The 15,129-nt window shown below is 40.1% G+C and overlaps 1 pseudogene across 1 annotated transcript; it reads left to right on the top strand.

Annotated features, from left to right (window-relative positions):
• Window positions 1-261: 261 nt before the first annotated feature.
• LOC309978633 (olfactory receptor 6N1-like) lies at window positions 262-1,197 on the top strand (annotated as a pseudogene). Its single transcript has one exon. The product of its transcript is annotated as an olfactory receptor 6N1-like (transcript).
• Window positions 1,198-15,129: the final 13,932 nt, after the last annotated feature.

Below are 15,129 nucleotides of genomic sequence, written 5' to 3'. Positions count from 1 at the left end.
AAAAAGAGTGGAAAACAGCAAAGGAGACACCCTCTCTGTTAACTCTCCAAGGCATAGCTTCTGATTTCACTATAACTATTAGGTAAATACACCTAGTAGAACAAAACAGAAAATTTATTCCAGAGGAGAAAAGACAGGGTCTTTGAGTTTTATAATATATGGCATATCTGGTACTGTTGCCCCCCTCCAGTAGCATGGCTCTTTTTCTAACTGGCTATATTTCTCTCCTTTCCTCAGGTATAATGCGTGAATGTCACAGATATGGGTAATCTGACCATTCTCAATGAATTTCTCCTCCTGGGATTTGGGAGTCTCCATGGGTTACAGTTTTTTCTTTGGGGGATATTTCTGGGAACCTATGTAGTGACCTTGCTGGGGAAGGTCCTTATCCTTATAGTCATTTCCCTTGATTGCAGCATCCAAACCCCCATGTACTTCTTTCTGTCCAATTTCTCCTTTAAGATCTGGTACACTACCTCCATTGCCCCTAAGACGCTGCAGACCCTTCTCTTAGGTCCCCAGGTGATTTCCTTTGTAGGATGTGTGGTCCAGTTTTACTTCTTCGGTTCCATGGCAGTAGTTGAGCACTTTCTTCTGGCAGCCATGTCTTATGACCGCTAATTTGCTATCTGCAGCCTCCTCCAGTACCCATCCCTCATGAACCTCTACACATGTATCCTGCTTGCAGGTGGGTCTTGGCTGGGTGAGTTCCTAACCCCTGTGGTCACTGTTACCATGACTCTCCAGCTGCCCTTCTGTCCAGCCTATAAGTCTGACCATTTATTCTGTGACCTGACCCCTGTGCTGTAGCTGGTCTGTTCTGATACTGAGACAGTGGAGGAAATCACTTTCCTACTGGCCTCCTTTGTCACTATGGTGCCCTTCCTACTCACTGTAGCCTCCTATATCCACATTGTTGCTGCTGTCTTCAGGATTCCATCAGCTGCAGGAAAGCAATGGGCCTTCTCCACCTGCTCTTCCCACCTCATATTGGTCACTCTGTACTATGGAACACTGGAAACAGTGTATGCCATTCCCACAGCAACCCAGGCTGTTGCCCTGAACAAGATCTTCTCCCTGTTCTATACTGTGGTCACTCCCATGCTCAACCCCACCGTGTAGAGCTTGAGAAACAAGGATGTTAAAAAGGCAGTGAGGAGGCTTATGAGTCAGTGGGTATATGCTAAAAGGACCTAATGGCCCTCACCATCCACAGGGAGTCTTTTTTCTCAGAGCAGCCTGGGCTTCTGTGAAGGAAGCCAAGCACTAGGCTTTGTACTTGGGGGCTCAGACCACTGCTGCTCCCTCCTTCCAGAGAAATAGCCAACAGAGCAGGGACCACCCCTGAGGTCCTATAGCCTAAAGCCCTTGGGAATACCAGGTTAATCCTTGCATGGTAAAATTAAGTTTGCCAGACAAGTGACTCCCTCAGGCTATTCTACCAAGCCTTTTAGGGGAACATTCTAAAGACCCAAATTTGTTTGACACAAAAGTCTATCTCTCTGTCTGTGTCTCTTTGTCTGTCTCTCTCTTTCTGTATGTGTGGTATAGAAATACCTGTTGGTGTTAAGGTTTTTGGTTTCATTATGTGCACGTGCCCAATGTGCCCATGTGTACACACACACACACACACACCTACATACACACGTAGTCACCATACCCTTCCCATACAAACTTAGGTGCCCTTCACTGTGTGTCTCCTCAGGGTTCATGCACATTCACCTCACCTTCTGTGGTTTCTTAGATCATCTGCCTCTCCACTGATCAGAACAATCTCTAAAATCCTAGAGAAGCTATTGACTGTTCTACTCACTTGAAAAGGTAGTTAATCAAGACCCTTGAAGACTGGAATAACATCATCCTTATTACTCTTAATGTCCCCTAGCATGGTGCTCTGCAAAGATGCAAAATAATTATTTGTTGATTGAATGATTCAATGACTTACCAAAGCAATGGAGGTTTGGTGGATGAAGAGAATAAAATAAGTCACTTTCTTTCTGCCTACACTGGCCTCTCCTCCTATTTCCTCCTCGTGGTCATAGACATCCCCATCTCCCTCCACAGGCAGCTCTCACTGAGCACCACAGCCTTGCTCCTTGCCATGTCCCCTCATCCACCCTCCCCACAGTGGCAGATTATCTTCCTAAAACCCAAAACTGACCCTATTATTTCCCTGTTTATCACTCTCCGTGGTTCTCCAGTGCCACTGGGATGGAATCAGAGATCCTCAGCCTGACTTGTGGCCACCTCTTGACCTCACCCCTCACCAATCTCCTTCTCCCCCTTTGTGCTCTAGCCACACCAAACTTCTCAAATAGAGTTGGAAACTCCTTAAAGGGAAGATCATATGCTCACCATGTCTCTTCAACAGTATCTAGATCCAGAGTGGGACAAAAAGTAGTTGCTCAAATAAGACGTCTTCAATCGAACTGTAATGGGACTCTCACCTTCCTTTCCTCTTTGTTTCCATTTATTGGCTTCTGGCCTATGAAGCAGCTTTGACTTGAGGAAAAGGTAATCTGGACTGACTGTCAGTGATGTGTGTGTGTGTGTGTGTGTGTGTGTGTGTGTGTGTGTGTGTGTGTGTGTGTGTGTGTGTGTGTTTTACCTCATTTCACCTGCCTACCCTCCAGGTGGGCACCATCAGGAGCACAGATAGACTCCCTCCCCCCAAAAAACCTCCTCCTACAATATGAGTCAAAGAATGCCAAGCAGTTTGGGAAACACTTTCCCAGCTGGTTCTTCCCACTCCCTTCCTGATCACCCACAGAGTTCCCTCTTGTATAGGGTCTAATTGTCTCTAATCTAGCTTTAACTTCTTGTAATTACCCTCAATTAGGAAATAGAGCCTGCAGAACACACTCCTTGTGGTTAAGACATGAATCCAGTGCAGAAGTGTAATTACTTTTCAGCCTCTCAGGGGCTCTGCCTAGCCTTCTGTGCAGATGCACAGAGTGGAAATGCTTCATCTGCTCTATGCATACATGTTTTTCTTTTTTTCTTGAACACAGGTTTTTGATAGAGGTTGAGGGTTTCATTTAGTGCATTGGCCATTGGGAATTTGTTTTTAATTTACTGGTTATAGGTCAACTGAGCTTAGAAACCTTCAACTACTTCCCATTGCCCTTAATAAAGTCCAAATGCCCCATGGAAGTAACCAACATTATCTGTCAACATCCAAGGACTCCTGTAGCCCATCTAGAGCCTGGTCATGGCCAAAAAACGATATACCACCTGTCTCAATCTCCAGTCTCATCTTTTGTTGCTTGTTTGCTCTCTGAACTCCTTTCCTTCCTGGATGTCTTTAAGTTCTTCAAACCTGTTTGCCTCCTCATAACTTTCACACATGCTGTTCTTTCTCCCCTTCCTTACTCCACTTTTCACCTGGCTCATTCTTTGGGTTCCACCCAGTCTCTTTATCATATGCTCTTAGAGCACCCTAGCTTTTTCACTTTTTCATTATAAATTTCTCACAACTGCATTTGAATATTCTGCATGGTATAATATAGATACAGATATATATCCTCTACCTGGATTATAAACTTCACAAAGGCAGGATCTGTGTCTGTTTTGTTTGAACACTACATCCCTAGTACCCACAGAGCTTAACAAGGAATAATTGTTCAATAGATACTTGCTAATAAAAGAATACAAAAGAGCCATCTAAAGTTACTTCATTTATTTGATAAAGCATTATGTTGCTTTCACTCAAGATACAGTTATTTAATCTTTTTGTGGCCCAGTTAGTTTCACTCTGTTCCCAAGACCACAGTGTACCTCCCTATTCCCTGCCAATCATCACACAAATGTGTATAATTCCGCTGAGGGAACTGGAGGAGGGTGTATGGCTCAGGACAGCTCATCCCTACTGGTGAGAAATATGTCAAAGTGCATGTCCTGCTCACAGTGGTAGTACAGCTTCCCTACTGAACACAAAAGGCAACATTTTTTTTGATTATGGTGCTTTGGTTGATACACTGCTTCCACAGTGTGAATAGTCTTTCTCTATTCAGTGAAACATTATGTTAATGATTGGACAGAGTAATTAATAGCAGATCAGATTACATTTTCATGTCTCTGTACAAGCCAAAGAGTAATTATCCTCATTAACCTGATCGGTACAAACTGTCATACTAGATTAGAAGAGGTCCAGCTTCAGTTTATACTTTAACCCTCACTGTTTTGGCCAGATGGCTTGCTGGTACCTCAGTGGCTGCTCAGGAAAGAGGGAGAAGAAATCTGGAATGGGCAAGTCAGGGGCAAGAAAAAACAACATGAGCTTCAGTCTTGCCCTAAAGGAAGCTTGCCAACAGCACCTGCCTCAACACTAGGAACCCATCCACATTAGCTTTTCTATACAAGGGGGTTAGGCTAGGATGTGGGGAAGGCTGCATGACTCTCACGGCAATGACACTAATTGTGAAAGGTTATAATTGTGCTCCAGAGCATTATATTTGGAAGTAGAACACCAGAGAAAGGACCTAGAGATGGATTTAAGTACCTTAAGAGTAGAGGACTGCCAAGAGATAGACAAGTATCAAGAACCCAGGCAAACGAACTGGGGTTCAGAGTGGGATTGAAAGGTTAAGAATAGAGGCAAACAATATTTAGGGCATTCCACTGTTTCTAAACTTTAACCCATTATCTGTTTCTTCAGTTTCTCAAGCTCTATAGATTCTTCAAGTTTAACTTCTACGTCCAACTTCACCTGTAGTGCAAGATCATTCGCAGCATAAATATGAATGAAGACACAAGCGAAATGTGGGGACATGGTGTCTGGTATCACTACTCTTCTAGCTGCTCAAGATTAGGGTTTAATAAAGCTGATATAAAACAGTGTTTCACAGTACTAGTAAAGTAATAGGAGGGATTATGTGAAAAACACATCAGAATTTTTATATCCAAATGAGAGTTATCGCCTTCACAATAAAAATTAATTTTAAAAAAAGAAGAAAAACAAATAAGTTGAATTCTTTTTTGTTTTGTTTTGTTTTTATTAATTTTTATTGGAGTATAGCTGCTTTACTATGTTGTGTTAGTTTCTGCTGTACAGAAAAGTGAATCAGCTATACATATACATATATCCCCTCTTTTTTGGATTTCCTTCCCACTTAGGTCACCACAGAGCACTGAGTAGAGCTCCCTGTGCTATACAGTAGGTTCTCATTAGTTATCTATTTTATACATAGTATCAATAGTGTATATATGTCAATCCCAGTCTCCCAATTCATCACTCCCCCCTTCCCCCATGGTATCCATATGTTTTTTTCTCTAGTCTGGGTCTCTATTTCTGCTTTGCAAATCACTTATACCATTTTTCTATATTCCACATATATGTGCTAATATACGATATTTGTTTTCCTCTTTCTGACTTACTTCAATCTGTGTGACAGTCTCTAGGTCCATTAACGTCTCTGCAAATGACCCAATTTCATTCCTTTTTATGGCTGAGTAATATTCCATTGTACATATGTACCACATCTTCTTTATCCATTCCTCTGTTGATGGGCATTTAGGTTGCTTCCATGACCTGGCTATTGTAAATAGTGCTGCATGGAACATTGGGGTGCATGTGTCTTTTTGAATTATGGTTTTCTCTGAGTATATGCCCAGGAGTGGGATTGCTGTGTCATATGGTAATTCTATTTTTAGTTTTTTAAGGAACCTCCATACTGTTCTCCATAGTGGCTGTATCAATTTACATTCCCACCAATGGTGCAAGAGGGTTCCCTTTTCTCCACACCCTCTCCAGCATTTATTGTTTGTAGATTTTTTGATGATGGTCATTCTGACCGGTGTGAGGTGATACCTCATTGTAGTTTTGATTTGCATTTTTCTAATAATTAGTGATGTTGAACATTTTTTCATGGGTTTGTTGGCCATCTGTATGTCTTCTTTGGAGAAATGTCTATTTAGGTCTTCTGCCAATTTTTGGATTGGGTTGGGTTTTTTTTTTTTGATATTGAGCTGCATGAGCTCTTTGTATATTTTGGAAATTAATCTCCTGTCAGTTGCTTCATTTGCAAATATTTTCTCCCATTCTGAGGGTTGTCTTTTCATATGGTTTATGGTTTCCTTTGCTGTGCAAAAGATTTTAAGTTGAATTAGGTCCCATTTGTTTATTTTTATTTTTATTTTCATTACTCTAAGAGGTGGGTCAAAGAAGATCTTGTTGAAATTTATGTCAAAGAGTGTTCTGCCTAGTTTTTCCTCTAAGAGTTTTATAGTGTCTGGCCTTACATTTAGGTCTTTAATCCATTTTGAGGGTTTTTTGTGTATGGTGTTAGGGAGTGTTCTAATTTCATTCTTTTACATGTAGCTGTCCAGTTTTCTCAGCACCACTTATTGAAGAGGCTGTCTTTTCTCCATTGTATATTCTGGCTTCCTTTGTCACAGATTAGGTGACCATAGGTGCGTGAGTTTATCTCTGGGCTTTCTATCCTGTTCCATTGATCTTTATTTCTGTTTTTGTGCAAGTACCATACTGTCTTCATTACTGTAGATTTGTAATATAGTCTGAAGTCGGGGAGCCTGATTCCTCCAGCTCCATTTGTCTTTCTCAAGATTATTTTGGCTATTCAGGGTCTTTTGTGTTTCCCTACCAATTGTAAAAATTTTGCTCAAATTCTGTGAAAAATGCCATTGGTAATTTGATATAGATTGAACTGAATCTGTAGATTGCTTTGGGTAGTATAGTCATTTTCACAATATTGATTCTTTTAATCCATGAATATGGTATATCTCTCCATCTGTTTGTGTCATCTTTCATTTCTTTCAAGAGTGTCTTATAGTTTTCTGCATACAGGTCTTTTGCCTCCTTAGGTACGTTTATCCTTAGGTATGTTATTTTTTTTGTTGCAGTGATAAATGGGACTGTTTTCTTAATTTCTCTTTCTGATCTTTCATTTTTAGTGTATAGGAATGTGAGAGATTTCTGTGTATTAAGTTTGTATCCTGCAACTTTACTAAATTCATTGATTAGCTCTCGTAGTTTTCTGGTGGCATCTTTAGGATTTTCTTTGTATAGTATCATGTCATCTGCAAACAGTGACAGTTTTACTTCTTTTCCAATTTGTATTCCTTTTATTTCTTTTTCTTCTATGACTGCCATGGCTAGGACTTCCAAAATTATGTTGAATAATAGTAGCGAGAGTGCACACCTTTGTCTTGTTCCTGATCTTACAGGAAATGCTTTCAGTTTTTCACCATTGAGAGTGATGTTGGCTGTGGGTTTGTCATATATGGCCTTTATTATGATGAGCACAGGTTCCTCCTATGCTCACTTTCTAGAGAGTTTTTATCGTAAATGAGTCTTGAAAAAACTATAGCAAAGATCAAGGAAACTAAAAGCTGGTTCTTTGAGAAGATAAACAAATTTGATAAAACTTTAGCCAGACTCATCAAGAAAAATAGGGAGAGGACTCAGATCAATAAAATTAGAAATAAAAAAGGAGAAGTTACAACTGACACTGCAGAAATATGAAGGATCATAAGAGACTACCACAAGCAACTCTATGCCAATAAAATGGACAACCTGGAAAAAATGGACAAATTCTTAGAAAAGTACAACCTTCCAAGACTGAACCAGGAAGAAATTGAAAATATGAACAGACCAATCACAAGTAATGGAATTGAAAATGTGATTAAAAGTCTTCCAACAAACAGAAGTCCAGGACCAGATGGCTTCACAGACAAATTCTATCAAACGTTTAGAGAAGAGCTAACTCCTATCCTAATCAAACTCTTCCAAAAAATTGCAGAGGGAGGAACACTTCCAAACTCATTCTACGAGGCCACCATCACCCTGATACAAAAACCAGACAAAGATATCACACACAAAAAAGAAAATTACAGGCCAATATCACTGATGAACATAGATGCAAAAATCCTCAACAAAATACTAGTAAATTGAATCCAACAACACGTGAAAAGGATCATACACCATGGTCAAGTGGGATTTATCCCAGGGATGCAAGGATTCTTCAATATATGCAAATTAATCAATGTGACACACCATATTAACAAATTGAAGAATAAAAATACCATATGGTCATCTCAATAGATAAGTTGAATTCTTTAACTATTATTCTTAAAGTTATGAGCCATTAAATGTTGTCCAGTATCATGGGTCCAATCAGAGATGGCCAGGACTTAAAGATCAGATAGGCCATCAGGGATTACATTAGCTCTAAAAAGGGCCTAAGTATTATGAAACAAATTTAAGGAGGTGACCAAAATATCAGGGAGACATGGAAGTGGCAATAGTAGAGGTCAACACAAGAAATAGGCAGAAGGAATCCAGGAGTCCCAAGAGCAGATAGAAGTGTAGTATTAAAGTAAGAATTAGAAAGGCCTGAAGACAGGCAAATCAGTACCCTACTCTTAGGTGAAATGTATTATCAATTGTGGAACTAAATAAGAGATTTGGATTCTAGAGGAAGTTATAGGAAATTAAGCAAGACCCCAATAAATTTATAGGGTGAAAACGTCAGAGTAAGACTGAATTTCTAATATTTCCTCTGTGCAAAACTAAAATTGTTCCAAGAGCTTAGGACAGAGCTAAACTCACAGGGATTTTCAAATGCTCTTAGGCACAACCAAAATTGTAAAACTTGTCAACCACAGCACTGTTGTAGTGAAGAAGCCAGTCACATAATTCTAGTAGTACTTTAGAATGACTATCCTATTAGCCTGACTGCCTGCCTTTGAGAATTGAATTCTACATGGACAATATAATCATTGTTAGCAGAATAGCATCATCATTGGCAGAATACTTATCCTCATGTTTAGTTGGATCCTGTACCCTTTTGGGGTCTCTGGCATGCTGAATTTGCCTCTGAGGTTTCTAGCACTTTTACTCCTTGGATATACTAGAAAAGCCATCCTCCACCCTGGTTACTATTCTGCTTGAGAACACCTTGCTTTGTCCAACTTCCCTTGAAAGTTCAAAACAAATGTCAAGTCCTTCCTGTTTTCATTCATCACTCAAAATGCACTGATATCTTTTCAAAAACTTCCTTGTGTTTAGTGTTTCTTCCAGAACAAGTTAGCTTCTTCATCCAAATTGGATTCCTAGCCATCATTCTTATAATTGCAAGGCACTAAGACATTTAACAAAGCAAATCTTTGACCTTTTCAATATTTCCATTGGGGTCATTTCGATGACTAGATGATCAATTCGTACATCAGCATGGACATCTTTCCTGAACCAATTCTTGCTCTTGATTCTATTCATCCCCTCATGAGTATCTCTTAACACATAAAGTATCTTACTTGCAAATTCATTTCACACAGTATCAATATTGATCCTTTGCTCTACACAATAGCCACTCATTTTTTTCAGTGACATGAAAATAGCACGCATTTCACCACCAGTGCTAGCTAGTGCAAGACTGATTGGCTGATGTTGACAATTTTGTTCCTGAGAGTTAAAACATCGTTCCCGTTTGGCCTTGGTCACAGTTTCAAACATTGAGTAACAACTTCCATTTGGATTGTATAGAGGTAGACTCAAGGATGATTATTTTAGAAATTAGGACACTTATGTTGTCCTTTCTCTTTCATATATTTTATAATCATCATCCCAGCCAGAACTAGCTGAAGGTCATTGCTCCATGGACTTGAAGGTAGGTAAGTAAGGCTTACTAGGGTCCCTGAGTCTCAGCTTAGTTACTGACATGTACCTGTTACAGCACCCTAGAATATTTGTCTTATCCTATCTCTTGAGGAACTACAGTATATGGTAGTGGTTAAGATAGCAGGCCGTGGAGTTAGAACTGGGTTTGAAACCTAATTTGACCATTCTCTACCTTGGTTAAGTGAATCCCTTTCAACTAATTGCAGTTTCCTCATTTATACAATGAAAATAATGTCTACCTGCAAAGTTCACAAGGCTTAAATGAAATAATATATGTAAAATACTTAGCTTGATACCTAGCACATATTGAGCTCTCTACTATTAATTGGTGGGAAGACCAGTCTGACTTAGTGAAAAGTCAGAATATCTTTCAAGGCTATAAAGCAATGCCTCCACTAATATTGACTCTTCTTGTTCAGAAACTTGCTTCACCGAGTAATGTCAGAAACATATTCCATTCCAGCCATGCTCCAAGGGGAGGTTGTGACTCTCTCAGGCTTGTGGGATATATTTCTGTTCCCTTGGGACATGACCCCACACCAGTCATTCTTGAGCTAAAGACACTGCAGACCTTTAACTTCCCCACTAAAATGGTCTTGGCTCTCTCTTTTCTTCATCTGCCACTACCACTAGTTAAGGACTGAGAGCTTCCATTAATTCTCTATGTCTCTGTATACCAGGCTGACTTTATTCAAATGAACTTCCTTCTCAATGGATTGATTAACTGAGGTCTTGTTGTTTGTTATTGTTACTTCCAAATATACACAGTGAATTGTATTACCAAGTAGATGGCTTAATGGGATCCATATTAATAAATAGGTAAATATAGTCAGGTTTCATGTGAAAATGAAACTTGCATTACCCATGTGGTTCTGTTTAAGGTATTAATTTGCCACCAACCCTCTCCTTTCTTTTTGTAGCTGGTGAAATAGTAAACTCCAAACCTAGTTTATAAATAAGACAGTCCCATATTATGAATTAGTGACATCCAAATTAATGAGGTTTACTTTATCTATATTAACCCTAACTACAATGATATATCATTTATCTGAAAGTTCCCTTCCTAGAAAACATAATTGTCTAGTACTCTCAGAGCTAAAGTCTAAAAATTAACCTTTAAAAACTTTAGAACAGCCAAATGAGATAATATAAAATCTATACATCAAAAGTCATGCAGAAAAAAAAAAAAGTCATGCAGAGTACTTAAAGAAAAACTCCTAAGGCTTTCAGTCTTACTTTATACACACTTGTAACTCAGCATGGTTTCTGAGCCTAGGATAGAACAGAAGATGTCAAAGGGCTACTGGAGGCATAAACAATTTAATCAGCAAGCAAAAACTTTAGAAAGAAGACAGGATTCTTCTTAAAAAACAGACAGCCTGGGGCCATTTATTGGATGATTAGACAGTCTGACACACTAAGGACACACCTTATATCCCAGCCCAACTCAATGATTAGTGTCCATAAAATGACCTGGAATCAACCTGAAAAGGGCAAATTGTGTCAGGTTCACTTGGCATGAAAAAACAGGGATGGGCAAAATAGGTGAAGGGGATTAAGAGATACAAACTTCAACTTGTCTTGGGGATGTAATGTCCATGTAGGGAAGAGTCAGTAATATTATAACAACTTAGTATGGTGATGGATGGTAACTGGTCTCATTGAGGTGATCATTTCATAATGTATAAAAATATCAAATCACTATGCTGTACAGCTGAAACTAATATAATATTATATGTTAATTGTAAATCAATTTTAAAAATATAGAGACATCCATTTGAAACAATTATAATAAAAAGGACATGGCCACTGCAAGTACACTTCTATTATGTGAAACATGCACTTGCAAACATTTCCTTGCCAACCAATGCCAAACAGATCAGGTGTTAAGGTATCTGCCAACCAAGGCATGTCACGCTAGGTTCTGCCAGCCTGGCTTCAATGAACAGATAAGGGTTTGTAATAAGCCCATTATTTATATGTAAATAAAGCAGATGCTGGTGAAATGTTCATGAAACCTTTTCTCTCCCCTCCCTAAGGTGTCGCACATGTGAATATTACCAGAGTAGGTGGTGTCCCAGTTATTTACAACTTTGAATTAACGAGGTGGCTGTTTTGCTGCATCTGTGTGTGGTGGTGGTCGGTGGGGGGGTATTCTCCAGGGATAAGTCCTGGAGCTCCAGAGAGTTTATTAGACAAAAAGGATACTTGGGGCTGGCCATTTTGCCATACCACCTTCCAGAAGAAATATGTTCCAGCGAGAAAGGAAGATATTGGTAAGGAAAAGTTATTTTTCCAGGTTTCTAATGAAATCAGGGAATTTCCTCTCACCTTGTTACCAATAATAAACATGCTTGCTGGGGAGAGAGAAGTGCAAAATAATGGCCTCCCAAGGAGCTGTTATGCACTTGCTTCTAATAACTCCCCGTGAGCCCATCTCCCAGTGAAGTTCTTTGTAGTTAAAATGCCTTCTTTAACTGAGTCATGTGCGAACAATTAAAACCACCAACTCTGCAGTGAATGCTGTACTAACTCCTTAATCCTAAAAATTAGTGTGCAAAGGAAGGAAGGGAAATGACGAAAGAAGCAGGCTATGTGCTATACGAAACGGAGCCACTTACAAACCTAGCTACAGGGAGTGCCTATGTTGCTTATAAGTAAATGCACTGTGTGTGTATCTACACAGTATGATTTATGTTCATCTTGTATGGAGACGCATATGAAAGATAGTGTGTGTGTATATATTCATACCCATATATATCTGTGCACATGTATGGCTGATGAGTGTCTATGTAAACAGAATGTTTACACTGGGGCCGTTTAGTGGAGGGATAAAGAGTTCAATACACTTTAACAGAGCTCCTAACAACACCCTATGTTTTAGCCCAGCCCCCAATAATGAGTACCCATAAAGATGGTTTGGGATCATCCAGAAAATGTTGTACCAGGTTCATTTTGGTATAATAAGACAGAAAGCTATCTGTCTGAGAGAAAATATAAAAAGACTTTGTTATTTCAAGTTATGCTTCTATTATTTGGGACCTGCATGTATAAAGAGCTTCCTTCCCAGCCAGTTGCAGACAGATCAGGTGTTACAGTATATGCCAACCAAAGCAGGTCACACTAGGTTCTGTCACTGTGGGTATGGGTCTGTGTGTCAATGTTTTGTGTCTGTGGTGTGTGCATGTGTGTTTGTGTGCACTTGCTCAAGTTGGGGTGTGTTTATGCATGTAGAAATGGGCAGATGTGAGGGGATGTACATTTTTTAAATGAATTCAATCTGATGCGAACACTTGGTTTCTGCTCAGAATCTTGCCTTGACTATCATTGTTCCTAGTTTCCCTTTCCGGTACCCTATTTTGCCTTTTTCAATGGAGGTCCCATGGATCAAATATGGCTCAGTTAGAGATTGCTCGGATTATCTGACCCTGCCCAGTAACCCCATTGCCCCATCCTGTAGCCTCAACTGCATCCTCTTGCCAAAGCTGCACCTGTTCTTTGGTCCATTCTGGCCAGAGCTACTTCCTTGAAACTGACCTAATGACCCAGCTTAGGCTAAGTTAAGCACTAGTCCTGGCAGAACTAGGGGCAGAGTAAGGTGACAAGGTTGGACTGTAGGGCTCTGCATGGTGTGAACCAGGTTCCCTTGGGGACAGTAGGAACCTGGATGCATCAGAGGCTGTCTGATGTGGGGAGTACTGATTTGGGGTGGGGGAAGCACACCAGAAGTTCTCAGGATCCTTGACCCAAAGAGAAAACCAAGTGGAGAAGTGAAATGAGAACCAAGTGTGGAGGGTTGATGGAGGGTCATCAGTGAGAGGAAGGAAGAGGAGAGAAGAGTAAAAGAAAATATGGAGTGTCCTGGAATACCATTCCAAAGAGAGCCAAGAAGTCCCAATGCTGTCTCTAGGAACACAACAGACAACCATTTATTGAGAGATTACTATATGTCAAGCACTTGCCAGGCACTGGGTGTATCTCAGTAAATAAGACATAGTCCCTTCCTTCAAGGAGCTTGCTGCATATTTGAGGAGATCAAGAAGCAAGTTGTTTTTCCTATTTCTGTGTGAGAAGTTCCACAGTAGATGTAAGAAAAGACTTCCTGGAAAAATGGAGTTAGGCAGGTGAATAGTGGGGAGGGGAATGAACATTCAAAGGCCACGTTTTGACTTCAGGATAAAGTCCAAATTCCTTGGCTTGGAATAGAAGGCCCTTCATGAATTGGCTCCAGCTTCTCAGTTCTCAGTTGTCACCACCATTGCCCACACACTCTAGATCCAGTCACGCTGGATTTCTTGCAGTAGTTTGGACATGCACACTCTCTTTCACTTCCAAACCATTGCAGATGATGATCACTTTACATGGAATGGCTTCCCCAGGCCCCACCCACGCAATCTACTTACTTGATTCAACTCAGATAACACCTCCGCTGGGAAGTCTTCCCTTAACCTAGCCAACCTCCTGCCTCAGATTGGTTTGGGTGCCTGTATTAGTTTGCTAGGGATGCCATAAAAAAGTACCATAAATTGAGTGTACTAAACAACAGAAATTTTTTCTCACAGTTCTGGAAGCCAGAAATTCAAGATCAAGGCAGCATTGATTCCTTCTGAGGGCAGTGAGGAAGAATCTGTCCCATGTCTCTCTCCTAGCTTCTGGTTGTTTGCTGGCAATCTTTGGTGCTTCTTGGCTTATGGACATATCATTCCCATCTCTGCCTTCATCTTCATGTGGTGTTCTCCCTGTGTGTGTGTCTTTCTGTCTAACTTTCCCCTTTTATAAGACCACCAGTCATATTGAATTAGGGCCCACCTGAACGACCTCATTTTAACTTGATTACCTCTGTAAAGACCCTATCTCCAAATAAGGTCACATTCTGAGATGCTGGGCATTAGGATTCCAACATATCTTTCTTTGGGGGACAAAATTCAACCCATAACAATGACTCTCCCTCCCCAGCACTGACATAAGACCCTACACTTATCATAGCATTAATCAACCCAATTATAATTTTCTGTTTACTTACTTGTCTCTCACCAAACTGTGAGCTGCATGAGAGCAGGGAGCATGCTTTATTCATTGTTGTAACCCTAGTATTTCTATACTTAAAACAAAACCAAGCACATAGTAAGTATTCAGTACATATTTGTCACAGTAGAAGTGTCACTCCTTTGATCAGAGGCCAATCCCTTCACATATGTACTGGACCTTGGACCTTCCAGCCTTTTCAGGGACCATAAAATACTATATCCCTCTGGTCTCCTGCATCTTCAACTTCTCCCTTTCTAATAAATTCTTCTTCCTAGTAGTATTAAAATATTTTCTATTACTTCACATTGTAAAAACAAACATCTTCCTTTAAGGTCCTCGTTCCAGCTCTCACCAAATCAATTTCCTTTCAGAACCAGGTTTCTCCAAAGCATTATCTACACATGGTGTCTTCTTTCCGTCACCTTTTATTTCTTTCTTTCTCTCACTCCAGTATGACTTCTGCA

Source organism: Leucopleurus acutus (genome assembly GCF_964270905.1).
Source record: "Leucopleurus acutus genome assembly, chromosome: X".
NCBI lineage: Eukaryota > Metazoa > Chordata > Mammalia > Artiodactyla > Delphinidae > Leucopleurus > Leucopleurus acutus.
Note: the sequence above shows the minus strand (reverse complement) of the source record. Positions and strands in the feature narration are given on the sequence as shown.